This window comes from Sorex araneus, chromosome X (genome assembly GCF_027595985.1).
Source record: "Sorex araneus isolate mSorAra2 chromosome X, mSorAra2.pri, whole genome shotgun sequence".
Lineage (NCBI taxonomy): Eukaryota > Metazoa > Chordata > Mammalia > Eulipotyphla > Soricidae > Sorex > Sorex araneus.
In genome coordinates this window covers 56,916,369-56,944,020 of record NC_073313.1, presented here as the reverse complement: position 1 = coordinate 56,944,020, position 27,652 = coordinate 56,916,369, and the positions used below count along the sequence as shown (strand labels likewise).

General features: G+C 39.7%; 1 protein-coding gene across 1 annotated transcript in view; it reads left to right on the top strand.

Moving 5' to 3' along the window:
• The first annotated feature begins 274 nt into the window (after positions 1-274).
• FAM120C (family with sequence similarity 120C) overlaps positions 275-27,652 on the top strand; it is a 432,369-nt gene continuing 404,991 nt past the window's right edge. Inside the window, exon 1 of the mRNA XM_055123233.1 lies at positions 275-761. The gene's annotated coding sequence lies outside the window, so the exon portion shown is untranslated. The remainder of the gene's footprint in view (positions 762-27,652) is intronic.

The window sequence follows — 27,652 nt, the reverse complement described above, 5'->3', positions numbered from 1 at the left end:
AATGGGAATTAGGTGCCGGCGTGCCGCACGTTTGACCAAGCTACGGCATTGAGAGGCTCGCAGAGGGCTGGCAGTGGGTGACGGTGGTTAGGAGAGAATGTGTACGTGGCCGTTTTATTTTTATTCTTTTGGGGGGGGAGCAGGTAAAGCAGCCGTGGAGCAAGACTGCCAGCTTTCGAGCCCACCGGAGGTGTCATTCGTGGCTCTTCAGAAGAGGTGTTCTTTTGGGAGAGGAGAGAACCGTTTCTCTCGACGTGCGTCCCTCTCTCCCGCGACGTTGCGGAGGGCGGGGAAGGAGCACACACATTCTGGTTGGCCAGGCACTCGGCATCGCCCCAGGCGAGGGGATATTCGGAATTGGGGCCGCTCGTTCCGTTTCCTCCGCCCCTCCCCCGCCTCTCTCCTCAGTGCCCCTCTCCAGAATCTCCCTGGCTGGAGTACGCGTGCGCCGGCTCGGATCCCTTGCGGGCGCGAGCTTCGTCTCGGGCTCCGCGCTCCTACCCTGCCCGCTCTCTGCCTAGCGGCCGGGGCCGGCCGGGTGGGCTCGCGGGGAACGCTCTGCGCGCGCACGCGCACACGCCGAGCAGCGGAGCTCTAGACAGAGGGGAGTAATAACCGTCCGAGGAGGCAACAGAGGAGGAGGCGGTGTGTGTCTGTGTGTTACACTGCATGGCTCGTCGAGGGGCGAGCGCCGAGGATTGAAAGAGGGTGAGGGAGAAGCAGAAAGAATCTGAGTCTCCCTCGGTGGAGCCGCTAATCTGGTGAGGGTCTAGGGCCGGCCGAGGCGAAGAGCTAGGAGGAGGCCGAGGGGGGGACTGGGGGGAAGGAGGGGCGTGTCTGGAATCCGGCTGTGAGATGAATGGGTGGTGAATGAATGGAAAGAGGCGGAGGCCGAGACTCTTCCTGAGTAAGCGCTTTCATGGGGGTCGGCTTGACCGCGGCAGCTTGATTGCCTTCCCCGGGAGGCGTGGGAGGAGGCTGGGCTGGGATGGGAAGGGTTGTCGGACTCGCTGTCAGTGGGGGGGGGGGACGAGTGAAGAGGCATTGAGAGGGGAAAAGTACGAAAGGGTAGGTTGGAGGTTCGGATGAGGATTTTGATGATTCAAAATCATCACATTTTGAATCATCAAAATTCAAAATTTTAGATGAGCGTTCAGATGATTCTCCCTGTTTTGTTTTTTTTGAGGTGTGGCAACTTTGGGAGTTGATGGAATACTAAGGGGACGAGGAAGGGGAGGAGAATTCTAAGGGGACGAGGAAGGGGAGGGGGGGACGGTCAAGGGATGGTTGACAAAGGATTGATTATTTAAGTGAGATTGTGTCTACTTACAGAGAAGATCGCTTTGGGTATGGGACGTTGCGGGTATTGGATGGGGAAAATTGGATTTGATTGAGACATTCAGTAGATGTGTGAAGGTTGATAGCACTGAATGGGTGAGGGATACTGCTGGTTTGATTTGTGTCATTTGGGAATGCGTGGTGTTTTGTGAATGTCGGTAAGGAATTGGGAGATGATGATATAGGTGTAGGATAAAAGTGGTGACTTCATGATATTGAAAGAGGTTTTTGACTAGTTAAGCACGTGAAGCATTTATAGGTGTGGGTCAAAATCCTGCACGTGTGAGTATCTCGTATCATGGAAGTTGATACCGTAGTTAAAATGAAATTGAACCCGCTAAACACATGTGAGTAGTATGGCTATCTTTCTTAAGTGTATTTATCTTAATTGTTCCAGTTGGCTGGAACAATTATATAAATAGTTCGAGTTGCAAAATTTTTATGTATACTAGTTATTGCATCTAATTTGGAGCGGGTACATTGTTCCTTGTTTTTCATCTACAGTAATAACACCAAGTGAACTTTACAAGAGGGCTCAATAGCTGCCACAGAGCAGCAGGTGTCTCTGTCCTTCGTGTTGATGAGTTTAGAAATTGATCACAATCAATCCAAAGGAAAGACACCTGCATGAAAGATATGTCAAATGCATTAAAGATAATTTTCAACGCTAAAATAAATGATTTTTTTGTCATTCTGAATTTATTTTGAAATTTGACATTTGCTCTCTGGTGTGAGTTTAAATTACAACGCATTACTTGGACATTTTATTCTCTCAATATATTCCGTGTTTTCTGCTAAGAATGTCATCGATGGTCTCATTCTGTTCCAGGGCATGATTAATGGTTTATGGATTTTCAACTTTCATGACCAGGGTATTCGGTTATCTTGGAAATGTTGCAAATTTGAGAACACTCTCTTTCTCTTATTCTGCTTTGATGTTATTTTCAGTACCCATAATTTGAATGCAAAGGTTAATACCCTATTCATATTCTCTTAGATCAAGATGAATTTTAAGTGGTGTAAGAATAAAAACAGGACAAGAACTTGGAAATGTTGTACCAACTCTGGCCGACAAGGTAGTCCTCATTTTGAACTCTGTGTACCAGGAGTGTAAAAACTAGCTATAGGGATTGAAAAGTGTAAGCAAAGAATGTTAGGGGAGGGGAATGAGATAAAGTTAAAATCTTATATTGAGATAGAAGTTTAAGGACTGTTCTGCTGAGTAGGAGCCTTTGACTTCAGAAAGATTCTTAAAACAGTGATGTTCATCTTTGACTTTGCTACTGATGAAGTGGTAATCATCTCTTTTCTTTTGCCCCTGCTGCCTACCTGGAATGCTCTCTCTGTCCCCCTCCCTTTGACTTTAAACTTTGTCTTCTTAGACTCACCTCTGCCACTAGCTGCTCAGGAAAACCTATTTCCCTTTTCTTAGCATTCTCCACCAAGTTATAGTAGGTTGCACCTCTTTAGTGGTCCATCATACTTTGCATATAATTTTATTACTGTGTTTCTTTTGGAAGGCAGGCAGAAAGATATTTTTCTCTATACTTGAGAGAAAATTAAAGTTTTTTTTTTTTTTTTTTGCTTTTTGGGTCACACCCGGCGATGCACAGGGGTCACTCCTGGCTCATGCACTCAGGAATCACCCCTGGCGGTGCTCAGGGGACCATATGGGATGCTGGGATTCGAACCCGGGTCGGCCGCGTGCAAGGCAAACGCCCTACCCGCTGTGCTATCACTCCAGCCCCCGAAAATTAAAGTTTTGAAAAAGATTTGTCCCTACAAGGTTAAATGGTAGGATTTGGGGTTCTGCCTTCTAGCTCAGTATTTGTCCTTATATTACAAGTCTACCACTCTTGAAAAATTTCATATGTAATCACTGTGAAATTACAAAATTATTCACATTTGGGTTTCAGGTATTCAATATTTCAACACTAGTCCCTTCACCAGTGACCACTTCCCTCTACCAGTTGCCCCCCACCTCAAACTATTTGTTTACCACCCACCATTCTGCCTCTGTAAGAGGCTTGCTTTTGGGGATTTTTGCCCTGTGGTTTATAGTACTGATACTGATAGGTTTTCATGCATAACACTTTAGCACCTCTCAACATCACCTCCTCCTCTCATTTGAACCTTGCTAGTCATTGCCCCCTCCCTATTCTATCCCCCAATCCCTCCAAGTGGCATGCTTCCTACTGAAGACCAGTTCTCATTGTCTTTGGATATTAGTTATTCCACCATTATGCTTCTTTATATCCCACATGTGAGGGACTTCATTCTATGATGATCTCTCCCTCTGAGAAGTCTGTCATTCTTTATGTAGTATTTTTAGGAGTTAAAGTTCTTTAATTTAATTTAACTTTTAACTATTTTATCTAGAGGCCTTCTCCCACTCAGTTTTCCTTTTCTTGGCCCATAAATAATTCATTGGACAACAAATAAAAGAATAATAGTGGTCAGAAGTAAAGAAAAATAAGAACTGCCATTATTATCAGATATCTAGTCAGATAATTAAAAGTAACTGAGAATTTAAACTATGCATATGTGTTTATGGGGAGGAGAATTTGTGTTTGGAGTGAAACCTTTCATTTCTCAGCCTCCCATCTTAGTATAACTAAAGAAGCTCTATTTACATATCTACTTCATTATGTCTTCTGATAAATAACCAGAATTCTTTCAGAGCGCTAGGTCTTTTCCTTTATTGTTTGAAATTGAACTGATGGTATTGTTATGATTTGATGATTGTAATGGGCTATGTACAGTATAGTGTTCATTCAGAAATCCTCAAAGATCCCAAAGTAAAATCTGATGTCATTTTTGAATTGTTTACAACAAAACTCATGAGATATTTGGTTTGGAAAATGTTGACATTAACTTACTGCAGGAGTGAGCCTTTAATACTTTTTTCACTCAGGGATATGTTAATTTTTGTGAACTTTTTTTTCCATCCATTTTTATTGAGGAATCTTGATTTACTCTTTTAATAAGGTTTCTTTTTGGGGTAGGTTTTTTGAGTCACATTCAGTGATGTAAAAGGGGTACACCTGGCTCATGCACTCAGGAATTACTCCTGGTGGTGCTCCGGGGACCATATGGGATGCTGGGAATTGAACCCGGGTCGGCCGCGTGCAAGGCAAATGCCCTACCGGCTGTGCTATCGCTCCAGCACCCTCATGATTTACTCTTAATGATAGTATTATGCATACATCATTTCAACACCACACCCAACACCAGAATGCCCACTTCCCTAGACCAGTGTCCCAAAGGCCCCTCTCTCATCTATTCTCCACCGCACAGTTCTGTAGACCAATTTATTCAGTTCTGTAGACCAATTTTCTAGTTCTTATGCCTTTGGCTACTTTTTGCTCCCTTATTATGTTTCTTCATATCTCACATATGAGCAAGCTCATTTGTATCTGTCCTTCTCCTTCTCACCAACTCTATGATGCCCTCTAGTTCCATCCATATTAGTGACAGATTATATGATTTCATACCACAGTTTCCTTTAGCAGTAATCTGTTCTTGGAAATTTGGGTAGTTTTCAGATTTTGGCTTTTGTTAGTTGTGCTGCAGTGAAAATAGGAGCACAAATGTCTTTTCAAAATAGTATTTTTTGGGCCCTTGGAGTAGATGCCAAGAGGTGGAAAGACTGGGTTATATGGAAGCCCAGTTTTTATATTTTTGAGGTGTTCATACTGTTTTTTAGAGAGGTTGAACCAGTCAACATTACCACTAATAGTGGATGAGGGTTTCTTTCCCCCCAACATGCACACCAACTAATTGCTTTTATTCTTTTTTATCTGTGCTAATCTCAGTGGTATGAGAATATGTCTAGTTGTTTTGATTTTTATTTCCATTATAAGTAATGAGCATTTTCCATGTACCCACTGGCTATCTGTTTATCTCTTCCCCAGATTTTTTGATGAGGGAGTATTTGTTTCTTTCTTCCCCCCATTTTTGCTAAGATTTTTGTTGTTGTTTGTAGGATAACATAGCCTCAGGTAGTTTAGGTTTATTGGGTTATTCCCATTACAGTGCTCCTATTCCTCTTTGTTTATTTGTAGCTTCTTTCTTAGTGTTCTGTTGACTTGTAAATACTGTTTTCCTCTTCTCCTTGAGTCCTTTGCATAGTTTATTCAGAGCCATGTCCTTTTTGTATGGGCACAGGAAGACTTAGGAAATGCTATGCTTTTATAACCTGGGAGTCATTTGACTCTACATGCTATTTTCCTCCTGGGCATCTGTTCTCTCAACCTAAGCCTTAGCTGCCCTTACTTCCTAGCACCCCCAAAAGCAGGGTTCCCCAGGGCAAGTGGTGAGTTGTGTGCTACCCTGGCATCGAGATGGGCCTGGCCAAAGTGCCTAATGCTTAACTATAAGTTAAGAGCTTGATCATGGACAAATGTCATGATCCAAACAATGATAACTAGATTTGGACCCTGCTAGGGTGAGGAATGATTAATCTGGCCTGAGTGCTGTAGTCTGTGGCAAGATGTTGCCAGGAGAGCTGCCTTGCAAGCCTCAATGTATCTCTTGCTATGACCATACAAAAATAATAGTATTAAGATGTTAAGAAGTGTTTGGAATAAGGAGAGGAGAAAAAACCCTTAAGAGGTATTTTGCCTACTGGCAGTCAGGAAGGGCTTTGGAATGCCCCTAGATTGTGTTCCCTTTGAACCTGTCAGCCCTCAGGAAGGGCTTTATTATGTTGATTTTGCTACCTGGCTGGGTGTAGCCTAGGGGGCAAGGTGGGTGAGAGAAGTAGGAGGGGAGACTAGAGAAGCGAGAGAGGCTGCAGTTGATCCAGAGAGAGGCTGGAGCTGGGAGTGTGGGAGATGAGAAAGATGGAAGATTGAATAAACGGTAAGTAATCAGCAACAAGCTTGGTCCTCGTTCTTCCTTAGCCTGTCCTTGGCCAGCGGCTGTCCCGATCCAGCCCATACACAGTGGTTCCAGAGCACCAAACGCGAGCGGTGAGACAGAGCTGCCCAGAGAGCCTGCGGGTGCACGCACCCCAAGGCGTGCTTTAGTTTTTTACAGTTGTTGCTAAGTTTTGCAAGTGCTTTTCTTATATATTGGCTCTTGTAAAGCTTAGCACGATATATCTTAAATATGAATTGTTGCCAAATGAGTGGTGGGCAAATATTTTCTTCCGGTCTCTGAGTTGCACTTTTAATCTAGTCAGTCTTTTTTGATGGTTATTTTGGGCCACAGCAGGCAGTGCTCAGAGCTTACCCCTGGCTCTGTGCTCAGGACTCGAGGAACCATATGGGGTGCTGGGGATTGTGCTGTAACGATTATTATTAGAGGGTACAATTCAGTGTCATTAAGTACTTTGATGGTTCTAATTCCAAAGCATTGTTACCACCCTGAAAGGAAATCCTGTACACAGTAAGTGGTTACTCTCCATCTGCACTGCACTTGGTAACCACTAACATGCTGACTCAATAGATTTATCTATTTTATGTATTTTACATTATGCACTATGTGGCTTTTGTGCCTGTTTCTTTCCCACTTTGCTTTTTTTTTAAAAAAAAAACTAACAGTGTTGTGGCATGTATCAATACTTCATTACTTCTTATGTCTGAGCAATATTCCATCATAAGAATATAATACATTTGTTTGTGTATTTATCAGTTCACAGGCACTTAAAATATTTCTACCATTTGCCTCTATAATCATGCACAAGGATTTTATTACTTGTTCTCAGTTATTTTGGTTATATACTCAGGAGTGGAATGAGAGGAATCACTGGGTTGCATGGTAATTCTGTTTACTTGTTGAGGAATCACCAAACTGTTACCCACAGTGGCTGTACCATTTTATAGTTTTACTACCTTTATAATAGTTCCATTTTCTCCCTATTCTTGTTAATATTTGTTACTTAATTGTTCTTTGTTTGTGTGCTTTTTGGTGATCCTGGTGGGTATTAACTAGTATCTCAGTGTGGTTGTGATTTGCATTTTCCTAATGACTAGATTTGGAGCATTTTTTTTTTTGCTTTTTGGGTCACACCCAGCAATGCACAGGGGTCACTCCTGTCTCATGCACTCAGGAATCACCCCTGGCGGTGCTCAGGGGACCATATGGGATGCTGGGATTTGAACCCGGGTTGGCCGCGTGCAAGGCAAATGCCCTACCCGCTGTGCTATCACTCCAGCCCTGATTTGGAGCATTTTTATATGCACATTGACTATTTGTATTTTTGGAGAAAGGTCTATTTAAGTCCTTTGCTCATTTAAAAATCTGGTTTTTAATTATTGTTATAAAACAGAGGCCTATTGCCATCTTTTCAGAAAATAATCGCTACCCCCCTCCCCCCCTCCTCCCGCCAAACCTACCTTCTATAGTGAACAAACAGCACTCTCTAACTGTTCTAGAGTCCAGTGTCCCCACCTTGACTCAAATAGCACTCTGCAGAAGCTGTATTACCTACTTTGGTAAACATGGTTATAAAAAGTTTTTTAAAATTACTTAGGTCTTTGATTATTTTTGAGTTAATGTGTTTTTTTTTTTGGTTTCAGGTCAGGATCTATCTCCATTTTCTCACTTGTGGAATAATTTGAAACTTTTAAAACTGTAAAATGTGTAATACACAATATTTTCATTATCTCTTAGTTTATAAAGTATGTTTTCTCATTTAATTAGCAAAGAAACTGAAAAATCAGTAGGTCTTTGTTTTAGTGACAAATATGGAAACAGATATAGGCTTGCACCAAATATGTGAGGCAAGACCAAAAAAACAGTTTTACTCTACTCAGAAACACTGCCTCTTCGTATAAGTAATGCACCATTTTTTTCTTTTCTTAGAAACAAGAAGCAACTACTTGGAGCATGTTAAATAACAAGACTAAAATGCATCAAAAGTACAAATTAGCAATCTAACAAAATAACAATAGAAGAGACACAATGAATTGCTGGTCTCTTAACTTTAGAATCTCTATTTTTCAAAATCACCTCCTCAGTGCTTGGAGACTGATTAAAGAACCAGAGTGTTTGCATACTGGAGCACCCCACCCCCATTCCTGACAGCAGGACGCCCCAATCTTGCACAAAGTCACCTCCTCAAAGAAGCCTTTCAAACTAATCACCTGATTTTAAGGCTACGCCCACACCCATCCCAGTACCCTTTAATTACCCATCTTGAAGTTTTCTGATCATAAGTTTTAGAGATTGAAAAAGTTTTAGAAAGACTATCACAATACTTGGGACCAGAGAGATAGCTCAAAGGGGTGAATACATGCCTGTCAACCACAAGATCCCAAGTTCAATCTCCAGAAACACTGCCCCAGGAACACCAACACTTGTGCTAACCAATAGTGAGAACTGCAGTGTGGCCCTTATGGCCCCTGACCACTGCCAGAGTAGTTCCATTGGTGCCCAGTACCACAAAGCCCGAGCAGCATCACATATCTGACCAAGTTAAACTTTGAACAGTGTGGGTCAAGTATCATTAATAGCGGCCCCAACGAAGAGTGGCCCTGGGCTCCCTAGGCACTACTTGGAAAGTCCTGCAAAATATGCTGGAGATATAGCACAGAGTTTAAATTGCTTGTCTTGCATATTTCTAACCCTTGTTCAATTCCTGGACATTGCATTTGGTACCCCAAGGACCACTATATATAATACGCAGTGTATCATATTGATATATTTTTGGAGTTAAAGTTTCTCGACTGAGAAATGTTTTACCACCAATTTAAAGCTTTTACCCACCAAATTTTAGCACCAAATAACTAAACTCATTGATTAATCAAGAGGGCTTTACTGTTTTGGGAGTGCCACACCCAGGGGTCCTCAGAACTCTGAACTTAGGATAACTCCTGAAAGTGCTCAGTGGACTGAACTTGTATAGGCTATGTACAAGGCACCCAACTATATATTTCCCTGGACAGGGCTCAGCATCTTAAAAAGTGATATTGTTGTAGAATATATTACGGATTTGAAACTAGGTAACTGGAGTTAAAAATTTCTCCCTTTATTTACTAGGTCTGTAACTTGAATAGGCACTAAACTCTTGTGGGTTTTCCTAATTTTCAGAATTCCGGCTAGTATCAAATAGCTCTTAGGGTTATAATTAGGAGTTACATAGAAGTTCCTTGGAAAACAAGGAAGTAAGAGTTAATAAACTTCTTATTTCAGGATCAGGTAGTAGATATTTTAGGTTTTTCAGGTCCTGGAGTCTCCGATATAAAAACCCAACTCTACTTTTGTGGCTTTCGTGGCAGCCATAGGCAATATGTAAGGAAATGAGAAAGACTATGTTCCAAAAATTATTTATGAACACTTGAAATATGAATTTTTTATAAGATAACATAGCTTCAGGTAGTTTAGGTTTATTGGGTTACTCCCTTCACGGTGCTCCCATTCCTCTTTGTTTATTTATAGCTTCTTTCTTAGTGTTCTATTGACTTGTAAATATTGTTTTTCTCTTCTCCTTGAGTCCTTTGCATAGTTTATTCAGAGCAATGTCCTTTTTGTATGGACAAGGAAGACTTAGCAAATGCTATGCTTTTGTAACCTTATGTCATGATATTTTCCTCCTGGGCATCTGTTCTCTGGACCTAAGCCTCAGCTGCCCTTACTTCCTAGCACTCCCAAAAGTAGGGTCCTGACAAGGTTTGAGACGGACCCAGGGCAAGCAGTGAGTTGTGTGCTACCCTGGCATCGAGATGGGCCTGGCCAAAGTGCCTAATGCTTAACAATAAGTTAAGAGCTTGATCATGGACAAATGTTGTCATGATGCAAACAGTGATAACTAGATTTGGACCCTGCTAGGGTGAGGAATGATTAATCTGGCCTGAGTGCTGTGGTCTGAGTCTTTGGCAAGATGTTAACAGGAGAGCTGCCTTGCAAGCCTCAATGTATCTCTTGCTATGTCCATACAAAAATAACTAGTATTAAGATGTTAATAAGTGTTTGGACTAAGGAAAGGAAAAAAACCTTAAGAGTCAGGAAGGGCTTTGGAATGTCCTGCCCTCAGGAAGGGCTTTCTTATGTTGATTTTGCTACCTGGCTGGGTGTAGCCTAGAGAGACAAGTAGGAGAGACAAGAGAAGGGGAGATGCTGCAGTAGATTGAGAGAGAGAGGACAGAGCTGGGAGTGCGGGAGATGAGAAAGATGGAAGATTGAATAAACGGTAACTAATCAGCAACCAGCTTGGTCCTCGTTCCTTCCGTCGCATGCCCTTGACCACAGCCATACACAGCGGTTCCAGAGCACTGAACGTGGGTGGTGAGACAGAGCCGCCCAGAGAGCCCGTGAGTGCCCGTGCCCCGTCGGCGAACTTTAGTTTTTTACAAATTTTGAATAATTTTATGTGTTGTGGAATAGTAGTATTGATTCTTATTTAGTTGAAAATGTGCATAGTTGGTTGCACAAAATTAGTTAATAAGGTATGTTTCACATGGGGGCTATATGTAACTTGACCATTACTCTTATAAAGGGTTAGTCAGAGGGGCTTGGGAGATAGCTGAAGTGGTAGATGCCTAGCATTTACAGGGTCCTGTTTTCTGTCTCTGAGCACATTGAATTTCAGGCCTACATTACCACTTTGTTGAGCATCAGCAGGAGTAGACTTGGAATTCCCCTGGATATAACTCCTATAAAATTATTAATAAAAGGAGAAGGCAGAGTAAAATGTTAATCAGGGACTTTAGAGTAGGTGGTTGATAAATAGAAATTGTTTAATTTTCATAAAAATAATATATAGATAATTTCAACACCTTTTCTAACTTGGATCTATATGTTTTCTCACACAAAATGGTCATATTTTTTTCTTCCCTACTTTAAACACTGGTTTACAAAAGTTGTTTATGGTGATTTGTTACAGTCATTAAATATTCCAACACCAATTCTACCATCACTGTCACCTTCCCTCCATTGTTTCTATTTTCCCAAGCACCCCTAAAGCCTACCACCATGGTAGGCCCACAATAGTTTATTTTATATTGCTTGTTAACATTAATTGGCCAATGGAATGGGTTTACTAAGATGTTGTTACAAGTTAAGCCTTCTGTGTTAATGTTTTTGTTAGTCAAGATTGTTTGGCTTCTGAGTTACATTTCCATCCAATCTGGTGTGCTACTTTTGGGATCTAAGTACTGTCACTGTCATCCCATTGCTCATCGATTTGTTCGAGCGGGCACCAGTAACGTCTCTCATTGAGAGACTTATTGTTACTGTTTTTGGCATATCCAATATGCACGGGTAGCTTAGTACTGTAGATTTTGGAAAATAGTTATCTGGACAGATCAGCCAGAGGCATGGTAGTGGCTTTGGAGTGTGGGAGCAGCTGCTGGGACTTTGTTTGGCAAGAGCTGGCCCATTTCCCTCCAAGATTGCCTCAAGGGTCTCAGCCGAGAACCAGTGTCTGAGAAATTTTTGCAACTAGTTCTCTGGAGCAAGGTCCGTAGATGACCTTCTGGCAGCAGCAGTAGGTGGGTGTGGCTACTGGGCCTTCCTGAAGTATGAGAATATGGGAGATGGTCTCCCATCTCTTTGGAATCCCTGGAGTAGAGGATTGCCCCATAGCTGGAAGACTGCAAGGAAAGAAGGCAGATGGAATAGAGAAGGGATCACTAACAAAATGATGGCTGGAGGAATCAGTTGGGATGGGAGATGCATGTTGAAAGTAGATAATGGACCAAACATGATGACCTCTAAGTGTCTGTGTTGCAAGCCATAATGCCCCAAAATAGAGAGAAAGTATGGGGAATATTGTCTGCCAGGATATTGGTGGTGGGGAATGTGCACTGGTGGAGGGATGGGTGTTTGATCATTGTGTGATTGTAACCCAAACATGAAAGCTTGTAACTATCTCACAGTGATTCAGTAAGATTTTTTTAAAAAGTAGAATGCCTGGAGTTTTCGGCCACAAAATCTCTTGTACTTGAGGGTTTCAGCAGATTAGGTTCTCTGTGTAACTCAGTCCTGAGGTGGTGGGATCCGGCTGTAGATATGGTGGCAGCTTTGGAAGATAGGAGCAGCTTTTTTAAAAAAAAATTAAAATTTATTGAATCACCGTGAGATAGTTACAGGCTTTCATGTTTGGGTTTCAACCTCCAATGATCAAACACCCATCCCTCCACCCGTGCACATTCCCCACCACCAAGATCCTGGGTATACCCCCCATTTCCCACCCTCCCCCTGCCTCTGTGGCAGACAATATTCCCCATACTCTCTCTATACTTTTGGGCATTATAGCTTGCAACACAGACACTGAGAAGTCATCATGTTTGGTCCATTATCTACTTTTGGCATGCATCTCCATCCCAACTGGTTCCTCCAGACATCATTTTCTTAGTGATCCCTTCTCTATTCCATCTGCCTTCTCCCCTTCGCTCATGAAGCAGTCTTCCAGCTATGGGACAATCCTCCTGGCCCTTGTATCTACCGTCCTTGGGTGTCAGCCTCATGTGATGCTACCTCACATGATAGGAGCAGCTTTGGGGTGTGGGAATGGCTGCCAGGGCTTTGTGGGAGGTGACCCCCTACCCGCTTAGAGATAGTAAAATGAGCATTTTTAATTGAGGAAATAACCTTGTCAGAGCAAAACTGATGGATTGGAATAAGGAAGAAGATAACTGTTTTTATATATTATGAGTTTTAAGAGTGGTCTTAGAAATCAGATGGCAGGGTTGAATTCTGATTCTGGATTTTTCTAGTGTGATATTACTATTATTACCATTTTTCAGTAGTTAGGCAGTCACACCCAGAAACTGCCCCCAGCGCTGTGTAATCCCATCAACCGCCAACATCCAAGACTATAAAACCAAGCTCCCAGAATCCTAGCTCTTCCTCTAGGAGAATCTGGCAAACTACCTAGAGTTTCCTGTTCGCAAGGGAGAGCCTGGCAAGCCTGGCAAGCTTTCCGTGGCATATTCATCTGCCAGTAACAATGATGGGTCTCATTCCCCTCCAATGCGGCACCGTTGGGAAGGACGAGTAAAGAGAGGCTTCTAAAATCTCAGGGCTAGGACAAATGGAGACGTTACTGAGACCACTCAAGAAAATCAACGATCAACAGGATGATGATGATGATGATTACAGTTATTTGCTTATTGGTCACACCTGGCTATGCTCAGGGCTTACTCCTGGCAGTTAACTTAAAAATTTAAGCCTAGTCTTCTCAGTTGTAAAATATGAATAAAATAGTAGTTTCTTCACAATTCTTGTATGTGAGAAGTATGACAAGGCGTATAAGTTTTTGGTATAAAGTACTCAACAAACATTAATTTGAATATAGTGCATACCCCATTTTTTCTCTCAGCTATTTTAAGAAATTGTGTTAATATTAAGTGGTTCATTACTTGTTGCTGGTGGACAGTTCTACTTTAAAAGATTAAAATAACATAGAAGTTGATTTAAACCTGAAGATTTCCCCCACGAACTAATTTCTTGCCCTCCCAGTGTTTAACCATTGTTGGGATGAGTCTAAATTTGTAAAATCCCCTTTATTTATATACTTATAAAAGTAAGAAATATTATATTTTATGGCTTAATTTTTCTGAAGAATCTGTCTTAAGGATCTTTTCATGTTAATATATGTCATTTTTATCTTATTAATAGATACATAGAATTTCATACTACCTGTTTTTCTACTTTAATCACGAGTGTCAGTTTAGAACATACTCCTCCAGTTTTTAAATATGTATTTACATATATATGAGTATATTTAGAAATACATAGTTTTATGTATGTTTTTAAAAATAAACATATTTTATCTATATATTGTTTCATTGGGGGGGCTGGAGTGATAGTACAGCGGGTAGGGCATTTGTCTTGCACGCAGCTGACCCGGTTTCAATTCCCAGCATCCCATATGGTCTCCTGAGCACTGCCAGGTGTGATTTCTGAGTGTGGAGCCAGGAGTAACCCCTGTGCATCTCCAGGTGTGACCCAAAAAGAAAAAAAAGAAAGAAATATATATTGTTTTCATTGGTCACAATATAAGTAGATTTTTATAAATCAATATGTAAATAGGGGGTTTACATATCTAAGTAGAAGATTTTCATAAATCAGAATATATCTATTTTTTATTTTTTGTTAAGGAGGCCTCCCAAGCAGTATTCAGGGACCCTAAGGCTCATTCCTATCAATACTTGGGTAATGGTGCCTGATGGGTCAATGCTTGGGCTAGGCTATATGGTGATACTTGGACCCAGTAGTGTTGGGGGGCCTTCAGAGCCACAAACAGTGGTGCTCAGGGGCTTCTAGAGCCTTGTGATATTGGGAGAGGGACATGTGTTGCCAGGGATCAAATTCAGGTCCCTGTGCATGTTCTACTTACCACTGGGCTCTCTCCCTAGTTTCTCCATCTCATTGTATTATACAGTTATTGGGCGAAGGTCTTCAAAGCAGTGCAGAGGAGGCTCTAGGCCTATCCTGCTATTCTCTTCAATATGTTCAGCTGAGGATTACCTGGGCCAGTTGGGTGGTGCTTGGGTCCTCAAGTCTGTATACAGTGATGCTCAAGCTCAGTGGAACATATATGGTTCTAGGAATGGAACTGAGTTTGCCACCTGCAGGGCAAGCACTATAACCCTGTACTATGTCTCTGGCCATCCATCTCATTAAAAAATTATATGTGAATATATATGTATGTATGTGTATATGAATGCTGCAATTTATCCCTACATTCTTGTGTGTACATGTATGTGTTTAATTATATATAATATACTTTTCCATTATTATGATTATTTTTAAATTTTATTTTATTTAGACACCCACCATGATTCACATCATTAAATAAAATCTTTCTTGTTGTTTCTTTTCACTTGTTATTTGGTTATCAATCTGGCAATGATCAAGGGTTTTATTCATGGCTCTATACTCAGGAATTACTCCTCGGAGTGCTCATGGCTCCATTTGGGATGCTGGGGATTGAACCTGGGTTGGTTGTGTGCAAAGCAAGCTCCCTTACCCACTGTACTATTGTTCCAGCACCATTTTATTAAGCAGATATAATTATTACTCAGTATTGGTGTATCATGATTTATTTCATCATTTTCTTAAAAATGATATTTAAATTGTTTTAGCTTTTTCCCCCTATTTTGAACAGTGTTTCAGTTAGAAAACAATGCACATATATGTGTGTACACATGTAGCAATGTTTCTTGGCTGGATGTTAAGAAATGGAATTGTTGGGTGACAAGTCTATACCAAGTACTTGGACTTTGCCATATGAAAAGACTGCTGCATTTAATCTGCCAACAGCACATGGAGTGATAAATTTTCCAGACATTTCTCAGAAATGAAAGTTTTTTGGGGCTGGAGCAATAGCACAAAAAGCAAAAAAAAAAGAAATGAAAGTTTTTCTTATCTAATGAACAACAACAAAAACCCACTGACTTGCTTGAATTTTCATCTCCACACTGACTAAAAAGTTACAACCATCCTTCTACCATGCATATATTGACTGTTTGTATTTCTTATTTCTTTTTACTGATTTTTTCAGTTTTTTCTTTTCTTTTTGGGTCACACCTGGTAATGCACAGGGGTTACTCCTGGCTTTGCACTCAGGAATTACTCCTGGCGGTGCTTAGGGGACCATATGGGATGCTGGGAATTGAACCCGGGTCGGCAAGGCAAACACCCTACCCGCCGTGCTATTGCTCCAGCCCCCTTTTTTTAGTTTTTAATATATTCTGGAAATTAATGCTTGTGGTAAATGTTTGCTCCCAGTATGTTGCTTCCCCTTTGACTTTGTTCTTTGTCAAATGGCCGAATATATTGGATTTTTGGTCAATGAATTTTTTTTGCATTTTTATAAAGAAATACATAAGTATTCCATGTGAGCCACCATAGTGGTGCTTGGAGGCCATTAGCTTTATACCCAGATGTGTTGGAAGGAACATGTGGTACTGGGGATCAAACTCAATGCCTAATTCATACAAGGTATGTAAAATAATGCTTGAACTATAGCTCCTGCCCCTCTGAATTTTGTCTTCTTAAGAAAACTTTTTTTAGGTTAGAAATGTATTTTGTAATATTTTACTAGTTTAATTTTTTTGTTTATTACGTTTGGTGCTTTAGCTGGAATATATTTATGTGACTGGTATTAAGTAGAGTTTTAATTGATAACTTCAAATTGGTAACCAACTATTTTGACACTATTGTACTGTCTGTTCCTCACAAAATTGAAATGTGATCTTTACTATAGTCTACATTCCCATATAGATGTGTGTCTCTAATGAATTTATCTCCTTTAGTTCGTTTGTCTAATTCTGGGTTGAAATTGCATTATTTAAATTACTATTATATTTTGTTTATTTTTGGCAATATCCAGCCATGCTCTGGGCTTATTCTGACTCTGCTCAGAGATCAATCTTAGTGGTGCTTAGGGGATTGAACTAGGACTGACTGCATGCAAGAAAAATAACCCAGGTACTATCTCTTGACCCTATCTTGCTATTTTACTATATGGTAAGGCAAATTTTCCTTTTTTATATTTTTAAAAATTGTATGGCCTTTTCTTGTGCTCATTTATAATTAGTTTGTCAATTTGGCCATAAAAATCTTAGGGATTTTACTGGTTTTATAGAAATTTTGAAATAATCTGGGTAGGGGCTTTGATAGTTTTTACAATGGGATTTATGAAGGAAAAGTGTGTACCTCAGTAAAATTTTGGTTTTGTCTACATAGGTGTTAAATAATTAACACCTGTATATTAATATATATAAATAATTCTTGCATTTATTAATTGGTAAATATTTGTAGCTTTATTTTACATAAAAATAAACTTTTTCCTTTTTTGTAATTCCCTTTCCTTTGTTGTTTATGTTCTGGTGATTACCAGGATTCTCACACATGCCTGGCTGTAGTGCTCATGTTTTTTAGCTGTAGTTTTCATTGCTTTGCATAATAGGTTGTGTTGATTGCACTCAGCTGTGTGTGCTCACAGATTGTTGCACTCATTTTAGTTGTGGTACTTACACATGTACTCACTGAGAGTTGCAGCTAGTAGTGGTGCTCACACACTTTCTTTTTGTAGAACTTTCCAGTGCTTATTGTGGTGCTCACACACTTGCTCACCAGTGGTTGCGCTTCCTGGCCATGATGCTCTCATATGTTTTTTTTTTCCAGTGCCAGGAATTGAATCCAGGGCCTCAAACATGCCATGCAAGTTCTTTACCACTGATCCCTAGTCTTTTTTGTTTTCTTTTTTTTTTCAGGGGGAGGGAACACACGGCTGTGCTCAGGTCATTTTTTTCCTATTTGAATTTAGGACAATTTATTGAAGTCACACCTGAAAGATCTCTGGGGCATTTTTGTGGCAGATTGCACAACACAGACTTATACTGTAAAATAGCAGTCTGACAAAACTCAGGAGAAAGGTGAAACCTTTTCTATAGAAAGGTAAATAAAGCTGTAAAGTACAGTAGAGCAACTATTTCTAGGAGCATATATAACAGGTTAACAGAAGGCACTACACTCAGGGGAAAGGGCAAGAATCTAAGTAAAGGTATGTGCCCATTGTGTAGCATTCTGCTGTTACCTTCTGGAACCACAATTAATGAAGGCAGCTGTGATGATGTTCACTGATGGCCTTGGGTTCTCTGGGATGATCCTTGAGAGAGAAGATGCTCCTTAGTAAGCACTGACAGAGGGTTGCCCTTAATCTCATCATGTCACAAGTTTGATATACAGTACTTGCCCATTTTCCTTCTAGGAATGTGTACTTGTGCTGTTTCCTAGTCTGGAGAGGACTATGCTCTTCACTCTGAATATAAGAATATGCTTATTCTGTAATATAACATTGATGCTTCTTATGAAATCATACTTCCTGGAGGCAGTTGCAGTGATGTCCACTGTTGGCATTGGGTTCTCCAGGATCATTCTTGAGAAGCTGCTAACGAGTAAGCACTGCTAACACCTTGGTCTCTTTCCAGGGTTTTCTCTGCATAGCAACTTCACTTAAGGCATTCTGTGACTTTGAGGTGACCAGTGTGGTGGCAGGAGTAGGAAACAAATGGGGCCCATGGAGGATGCCATCAGCACCAAGCTGCTGAGTTGGGGGGTGGGGGGAGGAGCAACAGAAGCATGGTGACCTGGATTCTGAAGGTTCACGGGAAAACCAGAAGAGTAGGAAACCAAAGGATCTCAAAAGTTTTTAAACTCTGAGAAATTCTTTGCATGCTCACTCTTTCTTTGAGAAAGGAGCCACTTAATATGACACAATAGCACGTAGACCATTCCGTGGCAAGTCCTTGTTTTCACACACGCAAGCCTTGAGTATTGGAGAACATAGTGGACATCCTGTCTCTGGGAGATGACCGCAGCAGTGGGTTAAGGGGTTCCAGGAGCACAGTACTCACTCTGAGGTATCCAAATCCTTGTGCTCAGGTTTTACTCATGGCTCTGTGCTCAGAGATCACTGCTGGTAGGGCTTGAAGAACCATGCTTAATCTCAAACATAAGTTAAATGCCAGTGAACCATTCCTTTTTTGATATTACTCAGTGTTAAAAATAGAAATATTTGATAACATCTTTCTTGTCAAGGGTGTGAGGTTACAAATACATTGCATATTGTAGTTTGAATTTAGTACAATGTTTGTGGAGGGCAGTTTGCCAGTGTTATATAAAGGTACTTATATATTATGTGTATTTTTCTGTATATATTGGTATATTTCAATAAAAATTAAATATGGCAAACTTCTTTTAAGCCAACAATCCTATTTTAGGGACTTTACACACCTATACATATATTTGTGTAAACACACAAATGTACGCATACAAACTTGTAAACATGCAAAATGAAATATAAAGTTGTCTGTCACCAAAATAATTGAATATAGGTACTGAGAAATAAGAATGAAGAACACTTTTGTATTTACAGGAAAAAGTATCTTAAGTTATTGTGACTATAAAAAATTGGTGTATTTTGTGTTTTTTGTAGAAAGGCAGAAAAAGAACATCTATTAGTTTGCTTAATTACCTACAGAAACATTCAAGGGTTCAGATAGTACAGTGGTATAGCTTATTTACTTAGAGATGGTACAGCTTATTTACCTACAGAAACGTTCAAGGGTTTAGATAGTACAGTGCCTTGCTTTGCATGTAACCTGGATTAGATCCCCAGCACTGCATTTTGTGCCCCTGAGCACTGCCAGGAGTGATCCTGAGGACAGAGCTAGGAATAGGCTGTTAGCACTGTTGGTTAAAGCCCCCAAACAGGAAATCAGGAAGGAGGAAGGGATGAGGGAGGAGGAAGAAAGATGAGGGAGTGAGGAAGGAAAGAAGGAATGAACTCCTGAGGTTACATGAGAATCTAGTGGGTTTTACCTATTAAAGAGGTGGGAACTGAATGAATGGGAAATGGGCTTGGAAGTTAAGCTGTCCATTTATACCTTTTTTTGATTTTTGAATTTTATTATATTTTTGGCTTCGGTGCCACATGTAGTGGTGCTCAAGAGTTATTCCTGCCTCTACACTGAGGAATTAGCTTTTTGGTGCCCAGGGGGACCTGATAGAACTCCAGGGATCCAACACAGGTTGGCCCCTGATTTTTGAACTTATGATTGTATATTTTAGAAGTTCATCAAAAATGATAATTTGAATTATTTCAGCTTTACATAGTATATTTTTCCTTTTCCTTGATCTTTTATGTGCTGCATGTTTTCTTTTATTGCTGTCTCCTGTAGTACAGGGACTGACAAGGGTGACTAGATAGGGTTCATAACTGGTAAGTTTTGTATTGGAGTGTGTGAATGTGTAGCTGAATATTAAACTTATAGGGTCCAAATGGCAGCAGGCCAGGTGCATTGCTCTAGGGTAGTCCAATTATTTCAAGTTTGTTATATTTAGTATTCTACATGAACACTTTTTTTCAAAAGAATTTATAGACTATATAATAATTTAGAACTGTAATCCCTATTTTTAGGCTTTTACACACTCACCTTCTATGGGATCAATCTTCTTTTTCTTTAAAAACTTTTAAAAAATTGAAGTTCTATGATTTATACTAATTTTAGTAACAGTTTTCCATTCAAGTATTTTTAGTAACTCACAAATCATCAGTGTACCCATCTCCCTTCCCCAAGTACCCCAGTGTCTTTTCCTTTCAAACTTATCCCCACCAGCTAATTTATGTGGGTTAGTTTTCCATGGTCTTGCATGGCCCTTGCATGGTCTCGCATAGTTTTTTATGGTCCTTTGTTGCTATCTCACTGTGTATTTTTATTTATTTATTTGTTTATTTGCTTATTGATTGATTGATTGATTGATTGATTGCTTTTTGGGTCACACCCGGCAATGCACAGGGGTCACTCCTGGCTCTGCACTCAGAAATTACCCCTGGCGGTGCTCAGGGGACCATATGGGATGCCGAGAATTGAATCCGGGTTGGCCACGTGCAAGGCACATGCCCTACTTGCTGTGCTATCGCTCCAGCCCCAACTGTGTATTTTTAAACCCACATATGATAGATTATTCTGTATGTCTTTCCTTCTGTCTGACTCCACTTTGTTTCCACCCGTGTTGCTGCAAATTACATGATTTTGTTCTTTCTTATAGCTGCATAGTATTTCATTTTGTACATATATCACAGCTTCTTCCAGTTTTCTTTGTGTATGAAGCCCTTCTGGAGTTTTGCCTGCATGTTTTCTCCAAACTCAGTTCCTCAGTTGGAATCCCTTTTTTTTTGTTTGGTTTTTGTTTTTGGGTCACACCTTACAATGCCCAGAGGTTACTAATGGCTCTGCACTGAGAAATTACTTCTGGCAATGCTGGGGACACCATATAGGATATCAAGGATCAAATTTGCGCTGGCCATCTGCAAAGCAAATGCCCTCCCTGCTGTACTATCGCTCCAGGCCCTGGAATTCTTTATGCTATGTATTTTAAGCTGTATTATTAGCCAGTTCTGTTCTGTCTGTACTTTTAGAAGTTGTTGCAGTATTTTTTATGCCATTTCCCATTAGTGCCTTTGACTTGCAATTCTACTTTTGCACCTACTGGAACTAAAGGTCAATAATAATATAGCTGTAATAGTATAATAGTATAATACTATTATAATTATATAAAATATACTATACTATTATAATATAATAATAGTATAATTGTATAGTATAGTAAAAGCTGTAGTTTCTTGAGTTTTTATTCTTTAATTCTCAGACCCTGACTTGGTCATTACATAAGATTACATAAGATTGATAAATCTTATTTCTTTTCAATTGAAAAACTGAGATTTACAAAGTTATTGATAGTTACATTTTTGACATACAGTATTTCAACACCATTCCCACCAGCATTGTCAACATTCCTCCACCAGTGTTCCCATATTCCCTCTGTACCCCAGCCCCCACCCTATCCCTACCAGTCAGCTTGACAGGCACATTACAAAGTTTCAGTGGTTGTAGCTTAGATCTCATGTTTTCAGTTTGTTCAGTCTGTGTTTTAGATGTATGGCTATACCACTCAGCCACATCACCATTATAACTGAAATCCTGATACCTGTTCATTCATTACTTCCCATTCTCTTCTCCCTTGATTTTTCTTTTCTGTGTCCTTCTCCTCTCTAAACACGAGGGTCAGGGGTGATCTAGGCATTCCTCTTTTACTGTAGTACATTTCCTCATCCAGTATTATACATACCGCAGATAAGTGAGATCATCCTGTGTTTTTCTTCTCACTATACTTAACATGGTATCTTACAGTTTCAACCAGATTGAAGCAAATTGCATGCTTTTATCATTTCTTTCAGCTGCATAGTATTCTGTTGGGCACATATACATCTTCATAATCCATCCACCTGTCTTTGGACACCTAGGTTGATTCCATCTTATATAGTGTTCTGAGTGCAGCAGTGGGCCGATGTCCTTTTGGTAGTATTTTTATGTCCTGGGAGTAGATGCCCAAATGTGGAGTTGCTGGTCACATGGCGGTAGAATTCTAAGTCTCCTAAGAATTCTCCATACTGTTTTCCACAGGGGTTGTACCAGACAACATTCCCTTCCCACCAGCAGTGGATGAGAGTTCCTTTTTCACCACATTCCTACCAAAACAGATTGTTACTCCTATTTTTGGTATGTGCCATTCTCACTGGTATGAGATGGTATCTCACTGTCGTCTTGATTTGGATTTCTCTGATGATAAGTGATGCTGAGTAATTTTTCATGTGCCTTCTGGCCATCTACCTCTCTTCCTCTAAGAAGTGTTTATTCATTTCTTCTTTCCATTTTAATAATTTTTATTTATTTTTTATTTTTTGTTGATCTTTATGAGTTCTTTATATGTCCTGAATATGAAATATTTATTAAATATTTATCTGATGTGTTGAATGCAAATTTTTCCCCATTCAGTCTTTTAATTTCAGCCCATATTTCTTTTGTCATATGAAAGCTCTTTAATTTTATATAGTTCCATTGTTTAATTTTGTTGCCTTTGCCTGTGGTATCAGATTATTGAAGACTTCTTTAAGGTTCAAATCTTGAAGTGTTCTGCCTATATTTTCCTCAATGTACTTTATAGTTTCTGGTCAGATCTCTTAAGTCTTTGATCCACTTTTAATTGATTTCTGTATGAGATGTAAGATATGAATTCAGCTTTAATTTCTTACACATAGCTATCCAGTTTTCCCAGCACCATTTGTTGAAGAAGTTGTCTGTATTCCATTTCATGTTCTCAACTTTCTTATCTAAAATTTACTGCCCAAATATATGGGGTTTTGCCATACGGTATTTGTCTGACCTATTGATCAGAAGATCTATCTTTATTCCCATACCATGCAGTTTTGATCACTGTAGGTTTATATTTGCAGCTCAAAATATAAAAATTAATTAAATACTTCCCAATTTCTTATTTTTCAGTGTGGCTTTGGTTATTCGTGATCTTTTTTGATCCCACATAAACGTTATTATTGACTTTTCTAGATCCTGGAAGAGTGTCATCTGAATTTGGATGGGGGTCATATTGAATCATAAAAGTTTAGATAGGATAGTCATTTTAATAATATTGATTCTTCTAATCTATGAACATTGGATACTTTCCCATTTCCTAAGATCTTCTGTCTCTTAAGTTATTTAAAGTTATCATGGTATAGATCATCTACATCTTTTGTTAAGCTAATTCCTAGATCACTGTCATCCCGTTGCTCATCGATTTGTTCAAGCGGGCACCAGTAACGTCGCTCATTGAGAGACTTATTGCTACTGTTTTTGACATGTCAAATACGCACGGTAGCTTGCCATGCTCTGCTGTGCGGGCTCCATACTCTCGGTAGCTTGCCGGGCTCTCTGAGAGGGGCAGAGGAATCGAACACAGGTCGGCCGCATGAAAAGTGATAGCCCAACCGCTGTGCTAAATACATGGTGGTTTTGGATACTATTTTTAAAATTTTTTTAAATGTATTTAATATTTTTATTTATTTTTTTGTGTGTGTTGTGATTAACTTTTTTTTTTAATATAAGTCTCAGTCATACAATGCTCAAACACCCATCCCTTCACCAGTGCACATATTCCACCACCAAGAATCACAATATACCTCCCCCACTCCCTCCCACCTCCCCAGCCCCACACCCCGCCTGTATAACTGGTAAATTTCACTTTACTTTCACTTTACTTTGATTACATTCAATATTTCAACCAAAAACTCACTATTATTGTTTGGATTTTCTCTCCCCTAAAGTCAGACCTGCTGAAAAGGAAGCATTTGATAATTTGTTTTCCATTGCTGAAAATGAAGAGATATGAGGTCGAGTGACCACACTAGAGGCTGCATGGTTTTGGATTTCTGTATTTTAGTATTTAAGTAACTAAGTCCAAAGAAGTATCTTCCAGAAATTGCATCCTTGCAAGCTTATACCTCTCAGCAACTTTATTTTCCACATATGAGTGCAATCTTTCTATGTCTGTCTCTTTCTTTCTCATTTCACTAAGCATGATACTTTCCATGTTGATCCACTTATATGCAAATTTTATGATTTCATATTTTCCGACAGCTACATAGTATTCCATTGTGTAGATGTACTAAAGTTTCTTTAACCAGTCATCTATTTTTGGGCACTTTGGTTTTTCCAGATTGTGGCTATTGTAAACAGTGCTTCAATGAACATAGAAATGCAGATGTCATCTCTATACCTTTTTGCCTCTCCGGGATATATTCCCAGTAGTGGTATTGCTGGGTCAAATGGAAGCTCAATTTCTAATTTTTTGAGAATTGTCTATATTGTTTTCCAAAAGGACTGGACCAGTCGGCATTCCCACCAGCAATGAAGGAGAGTCCCTTTCTCCCTATATCGACTCCAACACCGGTTGCTTTTGTTTTTGGGATGTGGGCCAGTCTCTGGTGTGAGATGATATTGATACTATTTTAAATGTGCTAGAATCCTTGATTACTTTCTTCTGATTTATTCTTTATATATGAGAAAGTGACCGATTTTTGTGTATTAAACTTTGTAGCTATGGTTGGAGCGATAGCACAGTGGTAGGGCATTTGCCTTGCATGCAGCCGACCTGGGTTCGATTCCTCCATCCCTCTCAGAGAGCCTGTCAAGCTACCAAAAGTATCTTACTTGAACGGCAGAGCCTGGCAAGCTAACCGTGGAGTATTTGATATGCCAAAAACAGTAAACAACAAGTCTCACAATGGAGATGTTACTGGTGCCCACTCGAGCAGATAGATGAGCAACAGGATAACATTTGGGGTCTTCTGTGTATATCATTATGTCACTTAAAAATAGTGATAATCAGGTTCTTTTTCAACTTGGATCCCTTTGATTTCCTCTTACCTGATTGCTGTTGCTAGAACTTCTAATACACTTATAAATAAGAGAGAGAACAGTGGATCACCTGCCTTGTGTATGAGTTTAGTGGGAATGCTTTCAGTTTTTCACCATTAAGAAATAAAAGAGGCTTTGGGGTTGTTATCAGCAACCTTTACTATATTCTACTCCTACTTTGTTGAATTTTTTGAAAGTCATAAATGGAGGTTATATCTTGTCACAGGCTTTCTCTATCAGTTGATAGGATTATATGAATTTTTTCTTTTTTTTTTTTGCTTTTTGGGTCACACCCAGCGATGCTCAGGGGTTACTTCTGGCTTTGCACTCAGGAATTACTCCTGGCGGTGCTTGGGGGACCATATGGGATGCCGGGGATCTAACCCAGGTCGGCCGCGTGCAAGGCGAACGCCCTACCCGCTGTGCTATCGCTCCGGCCCCTATCTTTTCTTTTGATTAATGTGATATATTGATTGATTTGCACATACTGAACCATCTATGTATCACTGAGATGAGTCCTACTTGATCAGAATGTACGATATTTTAGGATATGTTGTTAGATTTGGTTAGCTAAGATTTTGTTAGAGATTTTTGCATTGATATTCATCAGGGATATTTGTATGAAATTTTCTTTCTCTGTCTGTTATGGGTATTAGTGTAATGTTAGCTTCATAGAAAGTGTTAGGAAAGATTCCTACGTCTTTGATATTTTGGAAGAGCTTAAGGAATATAGGCAGTAAATCTTCTTTGGAGGTTTTATAGAACTCACCATTGAACCCATCTGGACTGGGAATTTTTTTCTTGGGCAGATTCTTAGTTACTATTTTATTTTCTTTACTTGTAATTGACCTGTTTAAGCATTCCATTTCCTCCTCATTCAGCTTTCAGAAATTATATGATTCTAAGAATTTATCCATTTCCTCTAAATTCTTCAGATTAAGAGCATAAAGTTCATTATCATCCCGTTGCTCATCGATTTGTTCGGGCGGGCACCAGTAACATCTCTCATTGAGAGACTTATTGTTACTGTTTTTGGCATATCCAATAGTAACCTCTCATTATATTTTGTTTATTTATTTTTTAAGTTTTTATTTTTTAATGAATCACCGTGAGGTACAGTTACAGATTTACAAACTTTCGTGCTTATTACGTTTCAATCATACAATGATCAAGTACCCATCTCTCCACCAGTGCCCGTTCTCCACCACCAATGTTTCCAGTATCCCTCCTATAACCCCTACTCCCTCCACCCCTGCCTCCGTGGCATGTGCATTCTCTTTTACTCTCTCTCCTTTAGGGTGTTGTGGTCTGCAATGCAAGTATTGAATGGCCATCATGTTGGGTCTGTAGTCTACTTTCGGCACGCATTTCCCATCCCGAGTGGGCCCTCCAAACACCCTTTACTTGGTCTTCCCTTCTCTATCTGAGCTGCCTTTCCCCACAGCATGTGAGGCTGGCTTCCAAGCTATGGATCAAACCTCCTGGTACTTATTTCGGCTATTCTTGGGTGTTAGTCTCCCGTTCTGTTATTTTATATTCCATAGATGAGTGCAGTCTTTCTATGTCTGTCCCTCTCTTTCTGACTCATTTCACTTAACATGATACTTTCCATGTTGATCCACTTATGTGCAAATTTCACGACTTCATCTTTTCCAAAAGCTGCACAGCATTCCATTGTGTAGATGTACCAAAGTTACTTTAACCAGTCATCTGTTCTTGGTCAGTTGAGGTTTTTTTTTTCAGTTTTTGGCTATTGTAAATAGTGTAGCAATGAACATACAAGTGAGTCTAACTAAAGATTTATCTTTTTTGTATTTATTTTTTGAGGAACCTGTTCCAGGTTTCATTGATTTTTTTAATTTGATTTCTTGGTTTCTATGTCGTTAATTTCTGCTCTAGTTTTTATTATTTCCCTCTTTCTGTTACTTTTTGGATTTGTTTATTTTACTTATCCAGATTTTTGAGATGTACTTAAGTTCCTGATTTGGACTTTTTCTTCCTTCTTAATTTAGGCCTGTATTACTATGACTTTACCCCTTAGTACAGCTTTTGTGTATCTTCTGTCTTCATTTTCTTTTTTTTTTCTTTTTGGGTCACACCTGGCAATGCACAGGGGTTACTCCTGGCTCTGCACTCAGGAATTACCCCCAGCGGTGCTCAGGGAACCATATGGGATGCTGGGAATTGAACACAGGTCGGCCGAGTGCAAGGCAAATGCCCTACCCGCTGTGCTATCGCTCCAGCCCTTGTGTCTTCATTTTCATTAGTTTCAAGCAATATTTTTATTTCTTTCTTGATTTCCTCTTTGATCCAATTATTATTTAGCAGTATCTTGTTCAGCTTCCAAGTAATAGAAGTTTTCCCCAACTTCTCTCTGTGGTTAATTTCTACTTTCATGGTATTGTAGTCTAAGGAGATGGTTTTTACAATTTATGTATCTGTAAATTTATTTATGTTTGAGTTATGCCCTGCTATGTAATCTGTCTTGGATAATATTCTATGTGTATTAGATAAAAACTTGTATTCTTAGTTTTAGGGATACAGATCACGTTATATGTCCAACCGTCCCATTTCTTCAGCTCCTCATTTAGGGCTCT